This window comes from Poecilia reticulata, chromosome 7 (assembly GCF_904066995.2).
Source record: "Poecilia reticulata chromosome 7, P_reticulata-male-v2, whole genome shotgun sequence".
Classification (NCBI taxonomy): Eukaryota; Metazoa; Chordata; class Actinopteri; order Cyprinodontiformes; family Poeciliidae; genus Poecilia; species Poecilia reticulata.
In genome coordinates this window covers 10,548,783-10,567,869 of record NC_088836.1, presented here as the reverse complement: position 1 = coordinate 10,567,869, position 19,087 = coordinate 10,548,783, and the positions used below count along the sequence as shown (strand labels likewise).

Below are 19,087 nucleotides of genomic sequence, written 5' to 3'. Positions count from 1 at the left end.
TACTGACAATTTTGTGCAATAAACATAAAATTCTGCAGGCAACTGTTTGGACACCACAAAGGGGCTTCCACGTTATTCTTAATTCAGATATCTAAAATTTTAATTTTGAATAGTCATAATTGTGTTGAAGATATCTTAAATCGTAATTACGGTTATGTGTCCCGTCAAATGACAGAACCAGTGACGTCATTTGAGATATCTTGAAAGGATTTTTGACTAGTCAAAATGTAATTGAAGATATCTTAAATTATTATTCTTACTAGTCAAAATTTAAATACAGATATCTTAAATTACCATCCCGGACAGTCAAAATGTAGTTTTGTCTGGTCAAAATGCATTTTTTAGATATCTCGAACGTTTATGTCAAAACGGCTTGCCATACCCCAGCCACTTTCGGTTTCCTGCAGCGTGGCGTACTTAATATGTCTCGTTATTACTCTCCACAGAGATCCATATTCTGCGATAGTTTGAACAAGGTACGCATTGTTTTTCTCTTCTCCTTCTGGTATTCCATAAATTTTTAGATTGTTGCGCCTTGCTTTTGATTTGAAGTCCTCACTTGCTCTTTGTTTGGTGTACGAAGTTGAAGTTAATTTCCGATTGCAGGTTAGGGTAAATTGCTCAAGTGAAATTCCACCTAATTTTGCACACTAACTAAGCATCTTCAATCGACTCTAGTTAAAAAACTACAACACCTATCTTCTTCAAACCTGGACTAGATTATTCTTTTATACTAGCAGGATATTTTACACGTGTGATTTGTGAAACTTCAGTAAAGGTTAATTTCACCACTTTCTATGCATCTGGCTCACACTATAGTCTAGATGTTGTAGTTCCAAAACAACAGCTAGACTCTTCAAACCTGGACTGGGTTAGTCTACTCCAAGGATTGCGAACCTGCGGCTTTCGGGCCACATGCGAAATCTTGGGCGGATCTTTGATACTGAAATTTCCAATGTTCCTTGAAGGCAGCATTGCAAAAGCAGTTTCTCTATGGCAAGACATTTTAACATAAATTCGGTTTCGTCTGACGTTGTTATGTCGACCCGAGTTTCCCCATCAGAAACGGTTCCCATAGACATGTTTCCTCGCCGCTCCTCACCATTTTCGGTGCTCTTATCTACAGAACTACGGACACCATGAAAGCGCAAACAAAATTGAAGAGTCTATGAGCTGTATTTTAGGAACTGGAGCAGTTCTAGTATGATCCAGATGCAAAAAAGTGGTAAAATCAACTTTTTGTTGAGGTTTCACAAATCAGAAAAGGTTTCACAAATCACAAACATGGTTTTAAATATTCTGCTATTAGAGCAGAATAATCCAGTCCAGGTTTGAAGAGTCTAGGTGTAGTAGTTTTTAATTAAACTAGAGTCGATAAAGATGCGGAAGGTAGTGAAAAATTTGGTGGAATTTCCCGAATCGGAAGCTAGAATTGTAAACCAACTTCAGCTTCGTGCGTCGGACTCGTTGTGTTTGACCTTTGAGTCAGGTTTAATTTCATATTCAAAATATTTAAACGTAGCTTACATTCATGTTTAATATTAAATGTATTCTTAAAACTATTGAGCAAGATTATCCAGGAAGTTTTTTAAGAGAGCTAACAGGGTCTTGGAGTGTTAGACCAACACAGTACTTAAAGTACACTGTAAAATATGCAAATGTCACCACAATCACCTGAAATAGATACAAATCTGAGCCACATGAGTAAATTGTACTACATGCTTCAAAAACGTCTTGCGTGAGACACTTTCATTTCTGGTAGTTTTCCAGACGGAGCTCAAAAATTTTCTATACGTCTGTGAATGAGTTTTTACTGAACTTAAACAAGTCTAATCATTGATCTGTTTTCACTGACATATATGTGAAAGAGTTGCTTTGAGTAACAGAGTACAAACTAAACCTAAATACACTTGTAAAAATTAAACATTATCAGGTGCTCTATTGCCTTAAGGACTAAGAAAAAATTAGCAATGTGGTATAAAGCTAATCTTGAAATTGCTGTGTGGCTCTTTACGGTGATGATGAGCTTAATTTGGCTCTTAATGCTGAACTGGTTTGCTCTAATAGCAGAATATTTAAAACCAAGTTTGTGATTTGTGAAACTGCAATAAAGGGCAGTATCAGCCCTTTTTATGCATCTCGACCACACTAGAACTGCTCTAATTCCAAATCTACAACATCTAGACTTTTAAATCTGCACTAGATTTTTCTCCTCTAATAGCAGAATATATAAAACCAAATTTGTGATTTGTGAAATCTTTATCTAATTTGTGAAGCTTCAATACAGATTTCAACCCTTTTTTATGCATTAGGATCACACTAGTAGGATTGCTCCAGCTTAAAAATAACAAAACCTTGACACTTCAAATCTGTACTAGATCATTCTATCTTATTGGCTAAATAATTTGAACAGTATGAAAAGAACAGTCAAAATAGAAAAGTGTTTGTTAGTATGACAAGTCCCAGTTTAAACCACTGCAAAATGCCAAACTTCAAATTTACCAGAACATAAAAAAAAAAACACTTTTTATTTTGTCTCCCAAAACTGTGCAGTCTCTATATGTTTCTGGAAGACATAGGAATCTAAGACCACTATGCAGATGTTTTATTATTACTGTGTTAACAAGATATTACACACTTAGTCCTTAAAGAAATAGAACAGAGTTTATTGATCATCCTTTATTTGACACTGAGAAAAAACATTAAGACAATGCAAAGTAGAAAATAATATACAGCTACGACACAAGGGTAGTGCACAATAATACACTTTGATGTGAATTTGATGTGAACTAAAAGGGTAATGAATACTTAGGAGGAGAGTATAGAAGACGTGACCTGTAAGAAGTTTGTTATGCAGTTTTGAGCTTAACTGTGGTTTAAAGGCTTACAATCATTAAAATGAATCTCCCTGCTTGACTTTGCTACTGCAAGATTTATGACAGGAAATGTTTTTGGATATAGATGTTGAGGCCAAAGTTCTTACTTGTACAGCTCTGATGCTGTTAAATATTAACATTTTTTGCAAACGTCTTGTGACTTGGAACTGATTTTGATCATCCATCTTAAGACCTTCATGCAGTTCAGATGTTTTCCCTTTTCATAGTGATTGCTACATTTCATGTGTCTATGACTGTGTTTTTGCAAGAAGAAAGAGAAAAATATTGAAGGAAGATGTCGAGTATGAAGTAACAGATGAAGATAAAACAGAATCCTACTGAAAAGTGAGGAGATCCAAAACAAAATGTCTGAGGAAGAGGATGGGATCATGTCAGGTGGCAGGTAAGTGAAGCATTTTTGTTTTCGGTCTCATCTTTCTGAAAAACTTCCTCAAGAGAAAAAAGTGATATGGTAAACTGATCATTTGGATTTTCCAAAATTTTATTTGAATTGTAGAATGAATGCAAAGTGTAGAACATAGGTGAATCGAATGACAAGCTTCATTGTAAGGTGTTTACTTTTAATTGTGTGAGCCTCCATTGAAAGGAAAAAATAAGATTTTGGTCAAGTATGAACAATGTAAATGGAGGAAAGTCTTACTGTAATATTGTCATATCTTAAAACTTAAAGACGGTTTAGTTCTGAGACTACTTGGCGAAGCAATTCCATCCTTTAAATCTGTAAACTTTGCTTCCATATGCAGCAACTTGCCTAAAAGTAGATTTAAATTACACTTAATTTTATTAGTATTAAGTAATCTCAGAATTCAGTTGTTTTTTTTGTATGTGGGCATTCTCTCAACAATTAGTGCTTATTTTATCTGTACATCTGTGAGAACATTATTTTTGATACAAGAGCAGTAGTGTTATCTTTTATATTGAATAATTGATGTGTAATGTAGGACCTAACAGAATTCTTTGAAAGTTGGGTCATTCTAATTGCCATGTTTTTCAAATTAACAATGAAATGTTTCATCTTTGCAAATCTATAGCCTTATATCTTGTATTTTATGTATTTTGCTGTAAAGTCAATATTTACATGTGGCTTAGTTTGCAGTGACTAAATAAGACCGATCAGCTAATTTAATTGAGAAAAATATTTCGTTTTACAGGACAATATTTAACCACAAGGTAAAGTATTCAGAGATATGAAAATTATGAAAACAGAATTCAAGAAACTGCTGCAAATGAACTCAGTCACATGACTGACAGCCATTATTTATTTCAAACATTAATTAAAAATAGTGAAACATTCACATTTAATAATTATACATGGTCTCTTACACTTAATGAGACAATAACATGTTGTAGGGCACGGTTCTGTTTCATAGGTGCAGGTCAAATAATACAGGTCAAATTATGTTGGATATCTGTTTCTTTTAGTTCTGTCCGATCAAGAGCTTTACATAAGTCAGCTAACGTAGCACCAGTTTGGTTATGAGCTTGTTAATTTACATATGATGGATCTTCACATGGGTGATTATTACAGCTTCCCTTTATTTTAATAGCACTAAGCATTCCCCAAAAGATATAACAACTTCAAATATTTGCAGAGATACAAGTTTGTAGAAATGCTCTGTAGTTTCAAAGCGTTAATTTAATTTGTGGTGACCAAGTCCAGTCCTCCAGAGCTACAACCCTCCAACTTTAATATGGATTCCCACTCCAGCACAGCTAAATTAGAATACTGCATCCCCTCTTTAGCAAGTCATGCACCTCTATAGAGGTATGGCAAGAAGGTCTTCATTTGCTTCAGATACGTTGGCAGAGTGTTGCGCCTAAAAATTGTAGGAATACTAGAAGCTTTTTAGGGTTGGACTTGTCCCTGAATCAATGCATGAGCGGTTTGCTGAAACATACAAAACTTGCATAGCTTTGGTCCAAAAAAATCAAGTTCAATGGACAGGTGAAAGGTTACCATTGGCAACATCTGCATTTCAACATCAATTAGTGTTGTCACAGGATAGGATGCATAATCACACTGATTTACCAACAAAGTTTGGAAATGAGATGATGTTAACGTCCACCAAGGGCACAACATATTTGAGGACATGAGACAAAAGATGAGGGTTTAACAAAATGTTTTATTTATAAATTCTCTTCACTTTGATTTTCTTAAGTCAGCTTCTTCTGATTTCCTGCGAAGAACATAGCGTTAAGGCCCTCAGATCCCGTGTCCCAAAAACAAAGAAAAACAAAACCCCAAAAGTATTAACAGAAAGTTGGACCTGGTGAGCCGATCAAACAGAACAAAACGGTACAGCAGGGGGCCAACCCTATACAGGGCCGTCGAAGCCCCTACTGGTACCGGACTAAAGCAAAAAAGAATCTAATAAAAAGAAAGATTGAAAACAGGACAACCGGTCCCACCAGGCCAAAATCACAAGAAAAGCAAACAAAGGCTAACAGAAATACCGCATGGCAGGCTGGAAAGTCAGCTGCGGCCCACAGCGACTGGACGTGCGCGCACCGCGCGGGTGGAGCGAGCGGTAGCGAGTGAAAAGGCAGAGCTCAGGCGGGAAGATGGCGGGACTCCTCCGAAAGCCAGCCTATTTATAGGCGGACCAACAGCGACACAAATTAACGTAATTAAATGACCACAAAGGAATTATCCAAACTCCAAAATAGATTAACAAAAGGTCATTCAACTAAAGTCTATAGGAAAAAAGGAAAAGAAATAGACAAATTATAATGTGCCCGAAGCACATAACAGATGAGCACAATATAATCCAATGACTGTTCTAAAATTGCAAGTAATTATTTGGTACAAAAAGAAAGTTTGTAGTTCACTCTGATCAGGGCATCCAAATCTGACATTGTAGGAATCGTCTTTCATTTTTACAGGGGATCTCTCTGCAGACGTTTTCTTTAGAGCAGTTGTTTGCTTTTGAAAAAATTGCAGACGGCAATTCAGTCTCCGTGGGAGGGGATGTAATGTGGCAGTTTTGTCATCCATCAGCGCTATGACATCACATTCAATCTGCAAAAAGATAGAATAATTATTTTCTTCAATATACTGTAGGACAATAATAAGATCACCCAAAATAATGCACCTTTAGGAAACATTGTGTGGAACAACAATGGGGTCATTTTGTTATTTTCATTATTTATCTATTTCCTTGCTTATTTATTTACATCCATCCATCTATTACAACATTCTGCATTTCTATTGGTTGTGCAAACATCACATCACATCACCCTCTGGTCAAAGTTCAAGGAGGGAGTGATCCTAGCCAGGACTTTTAATTTTACAAATAACTTTGAACATTAGTTTTGATTTAGTGAATTACAACAGCAACCTATAATATTTCCGCACCTGGACAATAACTGTACTATTTGCACAGGGTCTGATGAAATTTCAATCTTGAGATGACGCATATCATACAGTGCAAGAAAATGATTTTGTGATTATGAAACAGTTTTCATCTTTTTCCCATATTCTGCCACTAACATAGTAATGCACATCAGTTGGTGTTAGCTAAATGATGAGGACGTCCCACGATCAGAACACCAGAGTAATCTTTCTCTCTGAAGTAAAAGTTATTGACACTCCAATCATATTGGTAGCTATATCTGTAATATAGCCTATGCTATAAATTTTCCTCAGAAAATTTTCAAATAAACAAGCAATAAAATAAAACAAAACAACCCCATTAGGGGGTTCCGGCAAACCACTGTTTACACCCTTTATTAAAGGTTGCGAGACATGTTTATTCCTCCGTCGATGTAAGCTGAAAACATGCTAACAGCTAGCTGTAGCCATTACATTTGATGGATAGTTTAACTTTAGACATTAAACTATCCATTTTGTATTACTTACATTTTGTTCTTTAATTAATGAAATGGCATCTTTGAAGACCCTCAGACACGGAAAAGATTACTTAAACAGAACATGTTCCTGTAGATAGTTTGTTGTGCTCCTGCACAACTAGCATCTAGCTCATTGAAAGCTGGTTCTCTCCAGAGCTCATAAATTATAAAATCAGAATTCTGATTTTTAACTTAAGAGTTCTGATTTGAATCTCAGGATCCTGAAGTTAAAGTCAGAACTCTTGTTTCTTTTTTTCCCCAGTGGCCCTAATCCTCTTCCGTACGTGACACTAGTTCCAAAAGAGACTATGTAATTATTTCTTAATTTAATCTAAATTGACCTCCTTGTTAAGTTTTACAGAGCGAATGGACAGACTGAAGAATATACAGTAATACAGATTAAAGTCACTGAATAATATGTAGTTTAATTCTGTCTAACCTGCTGCTTTTCAAAGGAATTTTTTTTTGCTGAACTTACTTTCCCAGCTGTTTTGTTTTGTTGTTGGTTTTAATAAACACTGCCCAGTTTACCTATGTCAGTAAATTTTCAGGCCAAAGATCACTTAACCCATCACGGACCACTTAATTTGAAATTACCACCGCAATAACACAACATGTTGATGTATACAACCTGAAATGAAAGCATTAGTCTCTTAATGTACTTATTGTTTTCTTTGTTTATCCTGTTGATAAAGCTGTTGCTTTTTGGAAAATGAGAACGGCCACAACAAAATCATGAACAAGTCGACCAGGAGACATGAGATAGATATTCCTGAGAATATCTATCTCATGTTATTACATAGCAAACGTTTTAATACATATGTAAATTCTTTTTTGTTTAAGTTACCTGCTGCAGCTTTAAGCAAACGGTCAGTGCAAGAGTTCACTGAAGCAGAAACGAAGCTCCATCTGTGAAATATCACTACCAGTAGCGCGTAGCGGCGATCCGGCAGTGGGAGCAGAACCAGCATCTTACACTGCTGGCTCATTGATTTAAATTATTTTTTGGGTTATTTGTTTAGCTTTCTGACCGTGATGTTCTTCCGGGTTAGTGTCGGTAGCTGTGTTGGTGTTTTACCTCCAGATGTCCCTTTTTTCGCCAGCAGTGAGCCTTGATGTAGCCAAACTCTGTCAAATGTTTGTTTTTTTAAACGTCATATTAGATTTGTTGTGTCAATGCATTTTGACGGGCTTCACCCCTGAGGTATTTCTTTGGTGGAACATGCAAACTTCCCCATCCGCTCTCAGAGCGTTATAGTTCCTCGCCACATCACTTAGGATGTGTTGCTGCGCGCTTGTGCAGTGTGCAGAAAAGAGTAGATCAGCTGCATCTGCAGGCTACGAAATGAGATGCCAATGATGGTTTTGGTGATCGACTTCAAGAGTCCGTGACTTTTTCACGGAAATCGGCCGATTATGATCGGTGGCCGATCGATCGGCACTCCAGTCATCCATCCATCCATCCATCCATCCATCCATCCACCCACTGTGTACCCCTTGTCCTTTAGTGGGGCCGGGAGGGTTGCTGATGCGCAGTCACCCTGGAGACGTCACCGTCTTTCTGTGTCGCAGGGCAACACAGAAAGATGGGACAAACAATCATACACACACACACACACACACTCACTCACTACTAGGGACAATTTAGAGAAACCAATCAACCTGACAGTCTCCCACAGTCCGGTCTTGTTTTTGGACTGTGGGAGGAAGCCAGAGTACCTGGAGAGAACACGCAAACTCCATGCAGAAATACCCTGCTCCGGGAACCGAACCCACGACCTTCTTGCTGCAAGGCAACAGCTCTACCAACTGCGCAACTGTGCAGCCCAACCATCGGCACACCTCTAATGTTAATATATACAACCTGAAATGAAAGTATTAGTCTCTTACTGTTACTTATTGTTGTTTTCTTTGTTTATCCTATTGATAAAGCTGATGCTGTCTGGAAATGAGAACAGCCACAACAAAACCATGAACAAGTCGACCTGGAAACATTTTGAGTTGTTTACAGATTCTGAAAGAGTGGATTCTAACTTTTCCAATGTTGTCAAACACGTGGAAATCAAAAAGATATTGTTTTACCAAGTGTTTTACATTAATAACATTTTGGGCTATTTGTATTTTAGAAGCACAATAAAAGATAAACAGACTTTAATTGCTTTGGCACAAATAAAAATCCTTTTCTGCACTATTAAATATAAAAATTATCCACTCTATCATTTATTTATCTGTTAATTACATTCATTTAATATAAAAAAAAATAAAATCAAAATAACAATAGATATTGACAGGTACACAGAGCATTATGTTGTTGAACCATTATGACGTTGTTCTCATGAAATTGATGTCTTTATTCTTTAATTTAAAAAATAAATTATTAGCCTGGCACTAAAACTCCATTGTAGATGTGAGATGTTTGTTGATGCCAGATATTTTATTTAATCATTTTGTAAAAATGTATATTTTAAGGGGAAAACTGATTTTGATTTGTTAGAGCTTGTTTTATAAAAAACATTTTGCTGTTTGTCTTCTAGCTTACCTCGGCACTATACTGCACGCTTTTCTTCAGTGAGTTTGAAAAGTGACAGATCCAAGGGTGAACCTTTGAACTTGGCAGTGAAGATCAAAGGTAAGACACTTTGGTAGTATTTCATGCATTTTCTTAGAAAACACCACAACAGCAGTACACAGTACAATAGTTATGGTGGCATAGCAGTGAATTCTGTTCAAACGTAGTTCATAGCTTTCAGACATTTGAAAATTATTTAATGGAAAGAGCATTATGTTCTTCTTGAAATAACCAAAACAGAAAATAGAAAAGATAACAAGACATAGTTAAGTAAAGATCAAGCAGATAGCTTCAATTTGAAAGTAATTCCCTTTTCTTTATGAGTTTATATGAACACTTTAAATAATGTAACATACATGAAACAACTTGCACTTATATTTCTTTGAAGATAGAATTACAGTATTTCTTATTTAATGTAAAATTATCATCTTGGTACGTTTTGCAGAAAGAAATTGACAGATTGAGGAATATTTAGTAATACATAATAAAGTTACTGAATAATAGGTGGTTTTGTTCAATTCTGTCCATTCTGCTGTCTTTCAAAGTAAAATCTTTCACCCAGTACCTTACTTTCCCAGCTGTTTTGTTGTTTGTTTTATTAAACACTGTCCAATTTACTTATGTCAGTAAATTTTCAGGCCGAAGATCACTTAACCCATCTAACAAACACTTACGGACCACTTCATTTGAAATTGCCCCACAATAACACAACATGTTAATTAGGGATGCTGCGATCAGGTTTTTTGCTGCCGATTACGATACCGATGAGCCATGAGGAGGCCGATCACCAATATCTGCCAATCACCTGGATTGGCTGTTAATTTTTTGCTTTACTGATCTGGCAAAATGGAAAATGATCTGACAATAATTCACCTAATTTAGACATAAATATAAAATATTTGCAGGTACGAGACAGCAGCTATTCAGTCAAGAAGACAACTGAAAACCTGCAGTCAGTAAAATAATATTTAACAGTAGGTCCTCATAAACTATACGTAAGTCAAATAAATCTCACAATGTGACATTATCAAAAATGTCAAATAATAAATATTCATTCAGCGTCAAATGCAGGTTGCATCAAAACTAACAATACTGAGTTACTGATTAGTGCTGGTTCTGATTGGCTGGTTGTGACTGAGCAGAATAATTATGCAGAACACAGAGAGAAAGCATCGATTGTTATTTTTTCCTGAGAATATCTATCTCATGTTATTACATAGCAAACGTTTAATACATATGTAAAATCTTTTTTGTTTAAGTTACCTGCTGCAGCTTTAAGCAAACGGTCAGTGCAAGAGTTCACTGAAGCAGAAACGAAGCTCCATCTGTGAAATATCACTACCAGTAGCGCGTAGCGGCGATCCGGCAGTGGGAGCAGAACCAGCATCTTACACTGCTGGCTCATTGATTTAAATTATTTTTGGGTTATTTGTTTAGCTTTCTGACCGTGATGTTCTTCCGGGTTAGTGTCGGTAGCTGTGTTGGTGCTTTACCTCCAGATGTCCTTTTTCGCCAGCAGTGAGCCTCGATGTAGCCAAACTCTGTCAAATGTTTGTTTTTTTTAAACGTCATATTAGATTTGTTGTGTCAATGCATTTTGACGGGCATCACCCCTGAGGTATTTCTTTGGCGGAACATGCAAACTTCCCCATCCGCTCTCAGAGTGTTATAGTTCCTCGCCACATCACTTAGGATGTGTTGCTGCGCGCTTGTGCAGTGTGCAGAAAAGAGTAGATCAGCTGCATCTGCAGGCTACGAAATGAGATGCCAATGATGGTTTTGGTGATTGACTTCAAGAGTCCGTGACTTTTTCACGGAAATCGGCCGATTATGATCGGTGGCCGATCGATCGGCACTCCATCCATCCATCCATCCACCCACTGTGTACCCCCTTGTCCTTTAGTGGGGCCGGGGGGTTGCTGATGCGCAGTCACCCTGGAGACGTCACCGTCTTTCTGTGTCGCAGGGCAACACAGAAAGACGGGACAAACAACCATACACACACACACACACACACACATCACACTCACTCACTCACTACTAGGGACAATTTAGAGAAACCAATCAACCTGACAGTCTCCCACAGTCCGGTCTTGTTTTTGGACTGTGGGAGGAAGCCAGAGTACCTGGAGAGAACACGCAAACTCCATGCAGAAATACCCTGCTCCGGGAACCGAACCCAGGACCTTCTTGCTGCAAGGCAACAGCTCTACCAACTGCGCAACTGTGCAGCCCAACCATCGGCACACCTCTAATGTTAATATATACAACCTGAAATGAAAGTATTAGTCTCTTACTGTTACTTATTGTTGTTTTCTTTGTTTATCCTATTGATAAAGCTGATGCTGTTTGGAAAATGAGAACAGCCACAACAAAACCATGAACAAGTCGACCTGGAAACATTTTGAGTTGTTTACAGATTCTGAAAGAGTGGATTCTAACTTTTCCAATGATGTCAAACACGTGGAAATCAAAAAGATATTGTTTTACCAAGTGTTTTACATTAATAACATTTTGAGCTATTTGTATTTTAGAAGCACAATAAAAGATAAACAGACTTGAATTGTTTTGGCACAAAGCAAAAATCCTTTTCTGCACCATTAAATATAAACATTATCCACTCTATCATTTATTTATCTGTTAATTACATTCATTTAATATAAAAAAAAATAAAATCAAAATAACAATAGATATCTACAGGTACACAGAGCATTATGTTGTTGAACCATTATGACGTTGTTCTCATGAAATTGATATCTTTATTCTTTAATTTAAAAAATAAATTCTTAGCCTGGCACTAAAACTCCATTGTAGATGTGAGATGTTTGTCAATGCCAGACATTTTATTTAATCATTTTGTAAACATGTTTATTTTAATGGTATAACTGATATTGATTTGTTAGAGCTTGTTTTATAAAAAACATTTGCTATTTATCTTCTAGCTTACCTCGGCACCAAACTGCACGCTTTTCTTCAGTGAGTTTGAAAAGTGACAGATCCAAGGGTGAACCTTTGAACTTTGGCAGTGAAGATCAAAGGTAAGACACTTTGGTAGTATTTCATGCATTTTCTTAGAAAAACACCACAAACAGCAGTACACAGTACAATAGTTATGGTGGCATAGCAGTGAATTCTGTTCAAAACGTAGTTCATAGCTTTTCAGACATTTGAAAATTATTTTAATGGAAAGAGCATTATGTTCTTCTTGAAATAACCAAAAACAGAAAAATAGAAAAGATAACAAGACATAGTTTAAGTAAAGATCAAGCAGATAGCTTCAATTTGAAAGTAATTCCCTTTTCTTTATGAGTTTATATGAACACTTTAAATAATGTAACATACATGAAACAACTTGCACTTATATTTTCTTTGAAGATAGAATTACAGTATTTCTTATTTTAATGTAAAATTATCTTCTTGGTACGTTTTGCAGAAAGAAATTGACAGATTGAGGAATATTTAGTAATACATAATAAAGTTACTGAATAATAGGTGGTTTTTGTTCAATTCTGTCCATTCTGCTGTCTTTCAAAGTAAAATCTTTCACCCAGTACCTTACTTTCCCAGCTGTTTTGTTGTTGGTTTTATTAAACACTGTCCAATTTACTTATGTCAGTAAATTTTCAGGCCGAAGATCACTTAACCCATCTAACAAACACTTACGGACCACTTCATTTGAAATTGCCCCACAATAACACATCATGTTAATTAGGGATGCTGCGATCAGGTTTTTTGCTGCCGATTACGATACCGATGAGCCATGAGGAGGCCGATCACCAATATCTGCCAATCACCTGGATTGGCTGTTAATTTTTTTGCTTTACGTGATCTGGCAAAATGGAAAAATGATCTGACAATAAATTCACCTAATTTAGACATACATTATAAAATATTTGCAGGTACGAGACAGCAGCTATTCAGTCAAGAAGACAACTGAAAAACCTGCAGTCAGTAAAATAATATTTAACAGTAGGTCCTCATAAACTATACGTAAGTCAAATAAATCTCACAATGTGACATTATCAAATAATGTCAAAATAAATAAATATTCATTCAGCGTCAAATGCAGGTTGCATCAAAACTAAACAATACTGAGTTACTGATTAGTGCTGGTTCTGATTGGCTGGTTGTGACTGAGCAGAATAATTATGCAGAACACAGAGAGAAAGCATCGATTGTTATTTTTTTTCCTGAGAATATCTATCTCATGTTATTACATAGCAAACGTTTTAATACATATGTAAAATCCTTTTTTGTTTAAGTTACCTGCTGCAGCTTTAAGCAAACGGTCAGTGCAAGAGTTCACTGAAGCAGAAACGAAGCTCCATCTGTGAAATATCACTACCAGTAGCGCGTAGCGGCGATCCGGCAGTGGGAGCAGAACCAGCATCTTACACTGCTGGCTCATTGATTTAAATTATTTTTTGGGTTATTTGTTTAGCTTTCTGACCGTGATGTTCTTCCGGGTTAGTGTCGGTAGCTGTGTTGGTGCTTTACCTGCTATCTGGCCCCTCCAGATGTCCCTTTTTTCGCCAGCAGTGAGCCTCGATGTAGCCAAACTCTGTCAAATGTTTGTTTTTTTAAACGTCATATTAGATTTGTTGTGTCAATGCATTTTGACGGGCATCACCCCTGAGGTATTTCTTTGGCGGAACATGCAAACTTCCCCATCCGCTCTCAGAGTGTTATAGTTCCTCGCCACATCACTTAGGATGTGTTGCTGCGCGCTTGTGCAGTGTGCAGAAAAGAGTAGATCAGCTGCATCTGCAGGCTACGAAATGAGATGCCAATGATGGTTTTGGTGATCGACTTCAAGAGTCCGTGACTTTTTCACGGAAATCGGCCGATTATGATCGGTGGCCGATCGATCGGCACTCCATCCATCCATCCATCCATCCACCCACTGTGTACCCCCTTGTCCTTTAGTGGGGCCGGGGGGGTTGCTGATGCGCAGTCACCCTGGAGAGGTCGCCGTCTTTCTGTGTCGCAGGGCAACACAGAAAGACGGGACAAACAACCATACACACTCACACACACACTCACTCACTCACTCACTCACTCACTCACTACTAGGGACAATTTAGAGAAACCAATCAACCTGACAGTCTCCCACAGTCCGGTCTTGTTTTTGGACTGTGGGAGGAAGCCAGAGTACCTGGAGAGAACACGCAAACTCCATGCAGAAATACCCTGCTCCGGGAACCGAACCCAGGACCTTCTTGCTGCAAGGCAACAGCTCTACCAACTGCGCAACTGTGCAGCCCAACCATCGGCACACCTCTAATGTTAATATATACAACCTGAAATGAAAGTATTAGTCTCTTACTGTTACTTATTGTTGTTTTCTTTGTTTATCCTATTGATAAAGCTGATGCTGTTTGGAAAATGAGAACAGCCACAACAAAACCATGAACAAGTCGACCTGGAAACATTTTGAGTTGTTTACAGATTCTGAAAGAGTGGATTCTAAGTTTTCCAATGATGTCAAACACGTGGAAATCAAAAAGATATTGTTTTACCAAGTGTTTTACATTAATAACATTTTGAGCTATTTGTATTTTAGAAGCACAATAAAAGATAAACAGACTTGAATTGTTTTGGCACAAAGCAAAAATCCTTTTCTGCACCATTAAATATAAACATTATCCACTCTATCATTTATTTATCTGTTAATTACATTCATTTAATATAAAAAAAAATAAAATCAAAATAACAATAGATATTGACAGGTACACAGAGCATTATGTTGTTGAACCATTATGACGTTGTTCTCATGAAATTGATGTCTTTATTCTTTAATTTAAAAATAAATTATTAGCCTGGCACTAAAACTCCATTGTAGATGTGAGATGTTTGTTGATGCCAGATATTTTATTTAATCATTTTGTAAAAATGTATATTTTAAGGGGAAAACTGATTTTGATTTGTTAGAGCTTGTTTTATAAAAAACATTTTGCTGTTTGTCTTCTAGCTTACCTCGGCACTATACTGCACGCTTTTCTTCAGTGAGTTTGAAAAGTGACAGATCCAAGGGTGAACCTTTGAACTTTGGCAGTGAAGATCAAAGGTAAGACACTTTGGTAGTATTTCATGCATTTTCTTAGAAAAACACCACAAACAGCAGTACACAGTACAATAGTTATGGTGGCATAGCAGTGAATTCTGTTCAAAACATAGTTCATAGCTTTTCAGACTTTTGAAAATTATTTTAATGCAAAGAGCATTATGTTCTTCTTGAAATAACCAAAAACAGAAAAATAGAAAAGATAACAAGACATAGTTTAAGTAAAGATCAAGTAGATAGCTTCAATTTGAAAGTAATTCCCTGTTCTTTATGAGTTTATATGAACACTTTAAATAATGTAACATACATCAAACAACTTGCACTTATATTTCTTTGAAGATAGAATTACAGTATTTCTTATTTTAATGTAAAATTATCATCTTGGTACGTTTTGCAGAAAGGAATTGACAGATTGAGGAATATTTAGTAATACATAATAAAGTTACTGAATAATAGGTGGCTTTTGTTCAATTCTGTCCATTCTGCTGTCTTTCAAAGTAAAATCTTTCACCCAGTACCTTACTTTCCCAGCTGTTTTGTTGTTTGTTTTATTAAACACTGTCCAATTTACTTATGTCAGTAAATTTTCAGGCCGAAGATCACTTAACCCATCTAACAAACACTTACGGACCACTTCATTTGAAATTGCCCCACAATAACACATCATGTTAATTAGGGATGCTGCGATCAGGTTTTTTGCTGCCGATTACGATACCGATGAGCCATGAGGAGGCCGATCACCAATATCTGCCAATCACCTGGATTGGCTGTTAATTTTTTGCTTTACGTGATCTGGCAAAATGGAAAAATGATCTGACAATAAATTCACCTAATTTAGACATAAATTATAAAATATTTGCAGGTGCGAGACGGCAGCTATTCAGTCAAGAAGACAACTGAAAAACCTGCAGTCAGTAAAATAATATTTAACAGTAGGTCCTCATAAACTATACGCAAGTCAAATAAATCTCACAATGTGACATTATCAAATAATGTCAAAATAAATAAATATTCATTCAGCGTCAAATGCAGGTTGCATCAAAACTAAACAATACTGAGTTACTGATTAGTGCTGGTTCTGATTGGCTGGTTGTGACTGAGCAGAATAATTATGCAGAACACAGAGAGAAAGCATCGATTGTTATTTTTTTCCTGAGAATATCTATCTCATGTTATTACATAGCAAACGTTTTAATACATATGTAAAATCCTTTTTTGTTTAAGTTACCTGCTGCAGCTTTAAGCAAACGGTCAGTGCAAGAGTTCACTGAAGCAGAAACGAAGCTCCATCTGTGAAATATCACTACCAGTAGCGCGTAGCGGCGATCCGGCAGTGGGAGCAGAACCAGCATCTTACACTGCTGGCTCATTGATTTAAATTATTTTTTGGGTTATTTGTTTAGCTTTCTGACCGTGATGTTCTTCCGGGTTAGTGTCGGTAGCTGTGTTGGTGTTTACCTCCAGATGTCCCTTTTTTCGCCAGCAGTGAGCCTTGATGTAGCCAAACTCTGTCAAATGTTTGTTTTTTTAAACGTCATATTAGATTTGTTGTGTCAATGCATTTTGACGGGCATCACCCCTGAGGTATTTCTTTGGCGGAACATGCAAACTTCCCCATCCGCTCTCAGAGCGTTATAGTTCCTCGGTGTTGCTGCGCGCTTGTGCAGTGTGCAGAAAAGAGTAGATCAGCTGCATCTGCAGGCTACGAAATGAGATGCCAATGATGGTTTTGGTGATTGACTTCAAGAGTCCGTGACTTTTTCACGGAAATCGGCCGATTATGATCGGTGGCCGATCGATCGGCACTCCAGTCATCCATCCATCCATCCATCCATCCATCCATCCATCCATCCATCCATCCATCCATCCATCCATCCATCCATCCATCCATCCATCCATCATCCATCCATCCATCCATCCATCCATCCATCCACCCACTGTGTACCCCTTGTCCTTTAGTGGGGCCGGGGGGGTTGCTGATGCGCAGTCACCCTGGAGAGGTCGCCGTCTTTCTGTGTCGCAGGGCAACACAGAAAGACGGGACAAACAACCATACTCACACACACACACACACACACACACACACTCACTCACTCACTACTAGGGACAATTTAGAGAAACCAATCAACCTGACAGTCTCCCACAGTCCGGTCTTGTTTTTGGACTGTGGGAGGAAGCCAGAGTACCTGGAGAGAACACGCAAACTCCATGCAGAAATACCCTGCTCCGGGAACCGAACCCAGGACCTTCTTGCTGCAAGGCAACAGCTCTACCAACTGCGCAACTGTGCAGCCCAACCATCGGCACACCTCTAATGTTAATATATACAACCTGAAATGAAAGTATTAGTCTCTTACTGTTACTTATTGTTGTTTTCTTTGTTTATCCTATTGATAAAGCTGATGCTGTTTGGAAAATGAGAACAGCCACAACAAAACCATGAACAAGTCGACCTGGAAACATTTTGAGTTGTTTACAGATTCTGAAAGAGTGGATTCTAACTTTTCCAATGATGTCAAACACGTGGAAATCAAAAAGATATTGTTTTACCAAGTGTTTTACATTAATAACATTTTGAGCTATTTGTATTTTAGAAGCACAATAAAAGATAAACAGACTTGAATTGTTTTGGCACAAAGCAAAAATCCTTTTCTGCACCATTAAATATAAACATTATCCACTCTATCATTTATTTATCTGTTAATTACATTCATTTAATATAAAAAAAAATAAAATCAAAATAACAATAGATATTGACAGGTACACAGAGCATTATGTTGTTGAACCATTATGACGTTGTTCTCATGAAATTGATGTCTTTATTCTTTAATTTAAAAAATAAATTATTAGCCTGGCACTAAAACTCCATTGTAGATGTGAGATGTTTGTTGATGCCAGATATTTTATTTAATCATTTTGTAAAAATGTATATTTTAAGGGGAAAACTGATTTTGATTTGTTAGAGCTTGTTTTATAAAAAACATTTTGCTGTTTGTCTTCTAGCTTACCTCGGCACTATACTGCACGCTTTTCTTCAGTGAGTTTGAAAAGTGACAGATCCAAGGGTGAACCTTTGAACTTTGGCAGTGAAGATCAAAGGTAAGACACTTTGGTAGTATTTCATGCATTTTCTTAGAAAAACACCACAAACAGCAGTACACAGTACAATAGTTATGGTGGCATAGCAGTGAATTCTGTTCAAAACGTAGTTCATAGCTTTTCAGACATTTGAAAATTATTTTAATGGAAAGAGCATTATGTTCTTCTTGAAATAACCAAAAACAGAAAAATAGAAAAGATAACAAGACATAGTTTAAGTAAAGATCAAGCAGATAGCTTCAATTTGAAAGTAATTCCCTTTTCTTTATGAGTTTATATGAACACTTTAAATAATGTAACATACATGAAACAACTTGCACTTATATTTTCTTTGAAGATAGAATTACAGTATTTCTTATTTTAATGTAAAATTATCATCTTGGTACGTTTTGCAGAAAGGAATTGACAGATTGAGGAATATTTAGTAATACATAATAAAGTTACTGAATAATAGGTGGCTTTTGTTCAATTCTGTCCATTCTGCTGTCTTTCAAAGTAAAATCTTTCACCCAGTACCTTACTTTCCCAGCTGTTTTGTTGTTTGTTTTATTAAACACTGTCCAATTTACTTATGTCAGTAAATTTTCAGGCCGAAGATCACTTAACCCA

General features: G+C 36.8%; 1 protein-coding gene and 1 long non-coding RNA gene across 3 annotated transcripts in view; both read left to right on the top strand.

Moving 5' to 3' along the window:
* Positions 1-400: 400 nt before the first annotated feature.
* Positions 401-9,375, top strand: LOC145552200 (uncharacterized). 2 transcript variants are annotated; one of them, XR_014088157.1, is made up of 3 exons: positions 401-476; positions 3,146-3,279; positions 9,281-9,375. It is a non-coding gene; the product is annotated as an uncharacterized LOC145552200 (long non-coding RNA). The 2 variants fall into 2 exon arrangements; XR_014088158.1 differs by having other exon boundaries at positions 411-476; positions 3,149-3,279.
* Positions 9,376-12,261: 2,886 nt separating this feature from the next.
* Positions 12,262-19,087, top strand: part of LOC103473529 (uncharacterized) — a 33,929-nt gene continuing 27,103 nt past the window's right edge. Inside the window, exons 1-3 of the mRNA XM_081608832.1 lie at positions 12,262-12,353; positions 15,287-15,382; positions 18,383-18,478. The gene's annotated coding sequence lies outside the window, so the exon portion shown is untranslated. The remainder of the gene's footprint in view (positions 12,354-15,286; positions 15,383-18,382; positions 18,479-19,087) is intronic.